The sequence below is a fragment of the Cyrtonyx montezumae genome, unplaced genomic scaffold (assembly GCF_038088225.1).
Source record: "Cyrtonyx montezumae isolate F1298 unplaced genomic scaffold, pur_monq_1.0 scaffold_8, whole genome shotgun sequence".
Classification (NCBI taxonomy): domain Eukaryota; kingdom Metazoa; phylum Chordata; class Aves; order Galliformes; family Odontophoridae; genus Cyrtonyx; species Cyrtonyx montezumae.
In genome coordinates, this window is record NW_027072089.1 from 52763545 (window position 1) to 52773088 (window position 9544).

Genomic DNA, 9544 nt, shown 5'->3' on the forward strand with positions numbered 1-9544 from the left:
TAAGAGACTTTGCAGACTTTCAGCTTTCTACACCTCAGTGAACAGCTGCTGAATAAAAAGGCTTTGTGATCCGCTTGAATGAAACCCTTTTACCCTACCACAATCAACTTTATTTATTTTTCCTCTCTTTTTCTGTCTCATTCACTACCTCTTCTCCTTCTCACAGTGCTGCCATACTAAGGAATAGAGTGGCTCCCTACAGAGAATATTTTGATGAAATAAAATGAAAAACTGCTCTCCCATGCTGTCAGGGAGCTATACCTGTGGTGCTCCCTGAGCTGTACCCATCAAGGAAGCTTCATTCACACTCTAATTTAATAAAATTTTCGTTGACATTTTTGCTTTGGGAAAAATTCAAGTCTACAAATGTTATGTGCAAAATGTGATACAAAAGGATATAATGCTGGTATAATTGTTGATCAAGGAACCTTTGCCAAATATATGCCTTTTGTGGAACTGGCCAGTTATTTTTATTTTTATACACACGTGACTTGCCCTAAAATTATTTATTTTCTTTAAAATTCCTTAGATTACATTTTCAGTATCTTCTGCATTTTTTATGCCATTTCCAACTGTGGATTTCCTCCATGACTTGAATATCAGTCATTTGATACTTTTATATTTTACATTGCCCCAAAGATGGAAAAAGGCAAAATAGGATTGTTATCAGAACTCCTTTGCGGACCCAGTATCCATATACTTACAGAATCTGAATCCTAAAGCTAGTGCTTTAGCTGTGTTTGGATAACAACATGAGATCTATATAGTGCACACTTTCCATTGCCTGCATAAAGGTTCCCAGCTCTCATAGGAGATATTGTCTTCCTCTGCAGTGCCTGAATATTGCCTCGTTAGTGAAAATGTAGATGCCATTTCAAAAAATGTATACTGAACAGGTTGGCCATGTAAAGGAGTTTTACTAAGTATTTCATTGCATAGTGCAACTATTCTCTTGATTCATGTATTTATAAATATCTATGAAATTTCATTTAGTAGCAACAGACAGAAAATGAACTCCAGGGCAAACCTCAAGAATCCTATCAACAACAGCAAAGCTGACCTCTTCGGAACCTATTTCTCACAGACAGTAAGCACAAGCACTCTGAAAGCTGAAGATAAGGATACAACTTCGCAGCATACTGGAACACAGTTAAAGAAAACTGGGCACCTGAAGCACAAAGGTATTCTGTGCCTAGTGGCATTTGCCATTAGTGCCACTCCAGAACAGCAGATGATACCATTGTGATGTGTATTTGTACAGCATCCAAAATCATTCCTCAGGAAAGCATCAAGAGAACCAGGCAGGCACTAGGCCAACAGTTTGCCAGAAAATTGATTTTGTGGAATTGCTTTGATTCCTGGCATGTGCCTGTCAATAACCTGAGTGATTCTCCACTGAGACAACTTTGGGCAGCTCCTAGTGGTTCTGCCAGAAGGAAAGCACTCTTTTGGCACACGTGGTAGAGCTGCCTGCCTAGAGACTACAAGGGGTTCTAGACAGGCCCAGGGGCCCTACTGCCTACTGGCCTCTGTTCAAGTCTCGGTTGTCCTCATGTGCAAGGCACATGGGTAATTTGTTTGCTCCTGACCTGAGAGGAGTAATCTGTTTTCAGCCAGTGACCTGAGAAGAGCAAGAGGGCAACAACATATCTTCAGTGGTAGCCAGGTACAACTGGCCCAAACAGAAGTTAGCATTAGCACATTATGAAGTGTTAAAGTTAATGTAAGATGATTGTTTTCATTCCAGTTCTGAGGAAATTTGAAAAATTTATAGCTGTATCTATGACTGTTTTTGTTTGTTTGTTTGTTTAAAAACCTTTACTAAGGATACATTCATCCCTATAAATATAAACAAACAACACACAGAATTGCTAAATGTAGTTAATAATACCTCTTAATTATTATGGATAGATGCATGCTAGTACTTTTGATCTTGAAGCCACTTGGTGTACAAAAGGAGAAATTGAAGGAACCTGGTAATAAATCATAAAATAGTGCTAAGGTACTTGAGTAGCCCCATTTTTTAAATGGCTACATTTTATTAGTAATAGTTTAAATTATCTATAAGTGTGGTCTATTGCAATAAAATTTGCCTACTGATGTAGAGGTATAAGAAAGAAGAATGTCTTATAACATGGAGTTTTCAGCCTTACTGAATGAATAAATGTTCAGGCTCTGCTTTCTGTGGTGGACTCTGATTGCAGGTCCTCACATGTAAAGAGCCTATAATTTTTTTATCTTTTTTTCCCCCCTAAAGCTAGCAAATAAAGCTCGGAAACATATCGACAAACCAAAGAAGTTTGTTAGACTGCAACAAGAGCTGCTCCCTTTCTTTTTGTCAAAAGTCTGTTTTGGTAATGTCAAAAGCATTTTGAGAAAATACTTAATTTCACAAGTGAATAGAAATCCTTATGGGGAATAGGAAACACATTTCTAATCAAGTCAGTTCTAAACTGACAAGACTGTGCTGGAAGAGGAGCTGTAATTACCTGAGGTGAGAAATCTTTTGAAGTGCTCTCTATAGCAATAATTTATAGCATGCATACAGCCTGCAATAATGTATAGCATGCATACAGCCTGTGGCACCCACTTATTTAGGAGTTGCTAAGTGCAGGCAGACTGTGAAAACCCTCAGCTGTTCATGGCAAACAGAAAAAAAAAAAAAAGAAGAGCATTAGTCAGATCTCTCTATTGCATTTATCAGAAAAGGAATGAACTTCATGCTTGTTCAGCTCTTGATCTCTAGTGTAATAGGCAATACCACGAGGAGCAGTGATTTTTGAGCTATTTGATCTCTAGAAAAAAATCATCAGCCTGTAGCATATAAACCTCTACTCAGACTTAGCTCACCAGCCGCACTCATTAATTTTCAGTTGGTAACCTAGAAACTGCAGGATGGTTTTCCATAACAAAATATAAGTCTCTTGAATGGCGGTGCGTTCTAGCATGAAATATGGTGTTATTTATCTACTACTGTTTCTTCCTCAAAAGAAATGAGGTACGTGTTCCAATTAATCTGTCTTTTAAGTTATAATATCAGTGTATTTATCTCCTTTTATACCTGCTGAAAATAAATAAACATGGCTTTTATCCACATACAGAGTAGCATGGACCATGGAGAAAATATGAAAAGTTCCTTGATTATAGGAACAGATCCAACAGCACTGGGACATTTCATTTTTCCATACACCTTCCAAATATTTGTGACTCTTTCCAAATCAACTTGTTTCACAACTTGCACATATTAGATCCCTTTACAACTGGTCAGGGCTATGCTTTGTTAGCAGAAGGTAATAACTTCACATCACTGAGGTGGCAAATCTTTAAAATCAAAGGGAATAAGGTTTGATATATTAATTCTGAAAATGTAAAGTCTTGAAATCCATAAAGGGTGATGTGTTCTTGATAGTCTAAGTAAACACTCTTCATTTTTGATTTTAGATAAAGGTGTGTGTTATCCTGGAAACATGTACAGGCACATGGTGAAATAAAAGAGAAGTCCAAGAGCATTGTAAAACTGGTTGTAGCAACTGGAAGTCTGTCCATTCCCACACCCTTTCAGGCCAGTGAAGGGTGACAGGTGAAGCTGCTGTGTGTTCGGCAATTATTGAAATGGCATACACTTTGAAACATAAATATTACAATCCAGGGGTGAAGAGTTTCTCCTAAAGAAAATGGAGATTCCATTTTACAAAGATACTTCTAGCATCTCCACATGAGGACTTCTATGGATATGATTTAAACAGATATGAAAGGAAGTAATGCTCAAGTATGATGAATTACAATTAAAACATCTTAAAATCTTGATACTGATACAAATGTTACAAGTTGTAATGCAGAAAATAATTCCTTTTTAAGTAAATGAAAGCTCAAAATCCAATATGCTATTTAAAATGAAAGAGTTAATCTTTTAAAATCCAATGAAAGCCCCAAAGAGGGGCCAAGGTTTCATTTTTTTCCTTGAGTATAGAAATCTTCATGAGGTTAAGCAGATTTACCTCATTCTGTTCTTACAGTCCTGAGATTGTTAAGAAAATGGGTACATTTTACAGTAATGTTTTGTGTTTTTTTTTTCTCAAACATGACTGAAGTTAACCCTCGTTTTTAATACAAGCTGCATGTTGTTTTCAATCTTTTTATGACTGTATGACAGCTAGACTGCAGCACACATAGAAAACAGCACAAGGTTAATCAACTTATTTGGCAATTTGATACCAATAACAAAACTAGAAGTTTCAGTTAAACATTTATTCTTATTGTGGGTCTTGTATCTAAAACAGAAAGTATGTATATATGAAATAGAGCTGTCTTCACTGATGTTAATCGTTGCATTTCCTGAGTTTCTGTAGATGACAGGCTGTGACAGGAGATATTTATGTTTTAGAACTGCTTTTTGGACATTGAACTGGTTTAAGTTGGTTACAAGGAGATTTCTGACAATGCAGAAAAAAATCTATTATGATTTTCTACTCAAGTATGGCATATTCTCACTCTTTTTCACTGCCTTCTGGTTTTTTTCCTTCTTTGAAAAACACAATTTTAGAAAGTTTCTGAAATCTAATGAAAATTATGAGTACAAGGTAAGAAATCAACCAAAAAATAATAATTAAAAACATATGTATGACTTTAAAGAAGATTGGGAGAATTTAATAGAATTTTAGCATATAAAAGTGGATCATATTGAGTGCAGTACAGTTTTCCAGAACATTCAACTTCTGATTTTACCAAAGCTGGGAACAGTATTTTGTGTTTAATGCAACTCACAGGTCTATGATGCAATATGGCAATAGGTTCAGAAGTGCTCAGTCCATTTTCCCTATTAGAGCTGGACGAACCAAGAGCCCAGATAAGGTGCACTATGCAATCTAGTGCTCAAATATATGTAGAATGCATCATTATTGTTACTATACAATTCTGCAGCCAGATATTGCTAAAATATGACTTCAGAGCTGATTAGCTTTGGGATAATAACAGCAGCGTTTGCATTTATGATGCATAAAAATACGTACACGGGTGCTCCCATTTATGTTTCCAATTTTATTTCAACAAAGTTTTGTGAGAAAAGTCCTCCCTTAATACAATTTTTGTGTAAGTTGTGAAAATTTAAAATAAACTCATAGATGTCTGCTTCAGAAAGTTTGGTTTTTGTTTTTTGTTTGGTTTTTTTTTCAGAGAAATATAAAAAGGAAAAGATACTGTGTGATTGTATGACTGTATCTCAGTATGATAAGCTGTTTATCATTTAATTATGTTAGAAAACTTACTACTTCAGAAGATCAATGATTTATCTACTGTAACACCGTAAGTAAGTAAACTGTTAAGAACAGTGTTAAATCTCCTTCAGAATCACCAAAATATTTTCTTCTAAAACTACATGATTATTGTTTTAAATAAGCATAAAATTAGAAGAAAAATGTAAAACAGTGCTAGTAGTTTATTTTAGTTACGTTATCCAATTGTATTAGCTAACAGTGTTGATGTGGGTCTAATAAATACTAGGCTTTTGAAACTTGCTGGAAATAACTTTTTTATTTCTTTGTAATTTTTAGCTTGAACTTATGTTCCAGGCACAGGTAGTAAGGTAAAACTCCACCTTTGTAATTCTTCAGAGCAGTGGCACACTGGCATGGTGGCAGTCTGCTCCAAGTAGCCTCTCAGCCTCACGTAGCTGACGGTATCTTGATAAACCTGAGGCTCTCTTATTTCAAAGGAAGTGTTCACAAACTTCCTGTGTATTTGTCCTATGGTTACCCATGTTCCTACCCTTTTCTCATCATTCATCGTTCTGTAAGGTGGGATAAGAATGGAAGAAAACGAAGTATTATGGGAGAAAGCAGAAATGAGGATGTTCATACTGGAGGAGCACACTACTGAGTGCTGTGAGCCCACTCCTGCTCTTCTTAGTCCTTAAAGCATGAGTTGTTACTCTACAGGAGCCTAGCTTCAAGAGGAAGAGAAGAATAGGATGTGTTTGCTGCAGCCTACAGTAGGAACTTAAATAAGGTCTTACATTCCCTGACTGATTCAGTAGGTAGGAAGCTGGATGAAACAATCATGGTGGCAGAAACAGCTGGTATGTCATTTGCCAGTGAAATGCCTGATCTAACTCAATGCTTTGAAGACCACTGTCTGTAGCCTCAGGGTAGGGTCCTATATACTTGATGTCAAAGGGAAAGTGGCCACCCTAACCCCCACATGTGCTCTGACATCACATCCCAGCTTGGCATACCCACAGAGACACATGTTGTCCTCAGCAGTCCAGTGCGCTAGCCCAGTCCCTCAAATACACATGTATTTGAAATGTTTGTTGAGCCTCCGTACTCCCACATGAAATCAGTGTGAGAACCTCATGTGCAGCTTCTATTCCTGGGGTCTCCAGCCTATCTTGTAGGCAGGATTTGGAACTAACCCTTGGTATCAGACTTACAAAGCCGTTCAGAAGATTAACTCCTACTGAGCATTGGGGCTCTAAAGGAAATAAGCCTTCTTCCACTTACGCTGGGGAGTACTCACGGAGGCAGTGTTAGCTGGTGTAAATAAGTACCATTGATTTGAACTTTTTCATAGCTCAGTGACACAGAAGTTTTAGAGGAACAAGATATGAAGACAAAAAAAGAAAATAAACAGAGCCCTGAAACCCGGAGGTCTCTAAGGTTACACCAAAAAAAAAATGAAAAAGGAAAAGAAATAAATCAATCTGATATTGAAAACAGTCCTTCCGAATCTTTTCTTTTTCTGGTCTGCTTTCTTATTCAAATCTTTCGAGAGTAAGCAGCCACCTACCTATGATCAAATTAAGATCCGGAAAGGAGGTGGTTGATTTGCTTGTGTAGCACAATTGTTAAAACTACTTATTTCTTACAGTTACAAAACTTAAGGTGCCTCACAGAAAAGATGCCTGGGAATTTATGGTAGTTAGGACTGGATGGATGATTAAGTGTGAGACTACTCTTTCTGAAGTGGGAGTTTTTGTAGGATTTCAGGTTCTCCTTTTCCTCACTGGATCCAGCCCTTGTAGCCAACTGCTTCTTAACCAGTGCATTGTTTAACCTGAAGATGCACAGCCAGGAAAGATGAAAAGACAAGCAGAACAGTCACTATCATGAATATATTACAGGGTCAAGGAAACTCTTTAAGGTGCAGTGACATATATGAGATAAAGAAAGGATGATACAGTAACAGGAGGTGATGAAGTATGTTACTGCTCTAACGTCCACTGTGTTTAATATTCTGCCTGTTGATCCAAAGTGACTGCCTCTCCTCCATAAAAATAAATAAAATGATAATTGCCTGCTTCCGACTGTTTTATTTCAGAGACAGATTTGAAATGTTTTCTTCTCTGATTTCTTTCTCTAAAAATGGTATGTGTTTAAGCTCTTTAAAAGCTTAGTATTTCTATTAATCTGAAAGGTACTAGAAGAACCAAAAATTGAATTTTCCTTTGTGCATGAGGCTTAAACAGTTGCCTTTTTCACCCAGCATAAACCATGATTGCAAAACATGAATTTTTGTTATTAAGGAAAAGAAGCCGAGTTTTCCTTTTCTTAAAATCTCATAGGTCCATTTTCCTTTTGCACAGAAGGTAGTTACCCAGTGACTCGAGACACTGTTGTTTAATGGAAAAATGCTTTATTATCTTTATTCCTTTCAGTAGAGTTTCTAAGGCTTTAAAAGAACAACAACAACAAAAAAGACAGTTTAAATAGAGCTCTGAGCTATCTGCTGTCCATAGATGAGTCATGTTTCTTCCTTGATTTTTTTTTATCACTTTTAACTATTTGATTGAGTAATACAGGATGAAATGGCACAGTAACCATTCAAGGTAAAATCTCCAAGTTACAGTTTATTAATTTTACCCAAAACAAAAGTTACAGTTTCTGAAAGAGAAAGACAAACCTATGGGAAATTTTGAAATTAGACACAAATTAAAAATACATTGTATTGTTCTGCACTGGAAAGCCTATTTACAGAATCCATACTCAGTCACAGCAAACAGGTTCTTGTTAGGTCCTATCCTCCTGGACTCATTAGAAAGTTTTAATATCACATTTCAAATGATGCTTTTGGAGGTTTTTCTTACACATATCTTACTTGTTTATAAACTATGGAGAATATTGATGAGGAATGAATTGGTTTTGTTTTTTATTTGTATCAGTCTCATGTTCAGCTGCTGTTCACTGATATTACAATGATACAAAAATGAAACTGTTATTCGAGTTTGTTTTATGAAAAAAAATTCTGTTCTTATTATATTATGTGTAATGTGATTTTCCCTGTGGACTTTCTTGATAGAAGTAATATGCTTATGGAATTTGAATTAAACTAGATTCAATATCTGAAAAGATGTGCACTACAGGTTTTTTTTTTCTTCTTCAAATCTCAAAATTAACCAATAACCCATTCTTTTGGGAAAAAAAAATATGAAAAAAATGCATGTAGACAAGCTATAAGCACCAGGGGAAGCAAGAAATAAGGGCATTATCAGATACAATGAAAGCAATCTGGAATTTCAGATACTTAACCTCCACTTCTCCCCCTTTTCTATCCTCAGAGAAGTAGGGATGTGTTCTGAATGTTTCTATAAACAGTGAATCGATAGCAACTTCTTGGCTTATGGATATTTCTGTATCAGGATTCCAAGTGAGATTTTCAATGTAATCCAGTTCATTACATAATCATTTTGGCATTTTAATATAAACAGAATCATCAAAGAAACGACCCAGTGCTACAGGGTTTCACTTGTAATGCTGTGCACAACTTCGAATTATCTGCTTTGACATATGATAACTCAGGAAATAAACCAACTTATTAATAGTACAGTTCTGTGTATCCTCATCAATTGCACATGCAAGCAAAATTATATATCTGAATACCTTCAAGAAGTGAAAGGAAAAATATATCCCTTGTAATGTGTATGTGTCCTTGTTCAGGAGTACACAAAACCAAAATGAGATGTTTTCTAAAGGTGTTTGACACTGTAAAAGACTTTAAGTCTTCAATTCTAGGTTGAAGGACTCTGGTTTACGTTTTTAGATTTTTAGCTGAAGTGTAGGATAATCGTACAATGCTGTTAACACTCAAATAGTTCAGAGAAGTCTTGTGTCCACTCAAGAACCTAGACTGTGTTTTTGTTTGCACGTGAATAAAGCTTTCATTGGAGAAAGCCACATACCTTATGCTTTTCACTGTCAGGCTCTTGATGCTCCTTAGCCAGTAACTGTTTTGTAGGCAGGCTGACGATGCCTTCTCCCAACACCTTTCCAAACCAACAGTCATATTCAGTCACACTTTTACTAATGCTACAAGAGAAAAGGGGAATCAGGCATAATTGGGCCAGGCATACAGCGTACATACTGCATTTGTACAATGCAGTCATATATGATTATCAGCTTTCATGGTAACATCTTCATCTACTGGGATTCCATCCTCAGTAATATGGCAGATTTGTAAAAGGCCAGAAGATGCATAGATCCTAATTCTCAGGTCTGCCTTCTAGTTATGTTTGTTTGATTTTTTTTTGTCTGTTTGTTCAATTTTTGTGTGG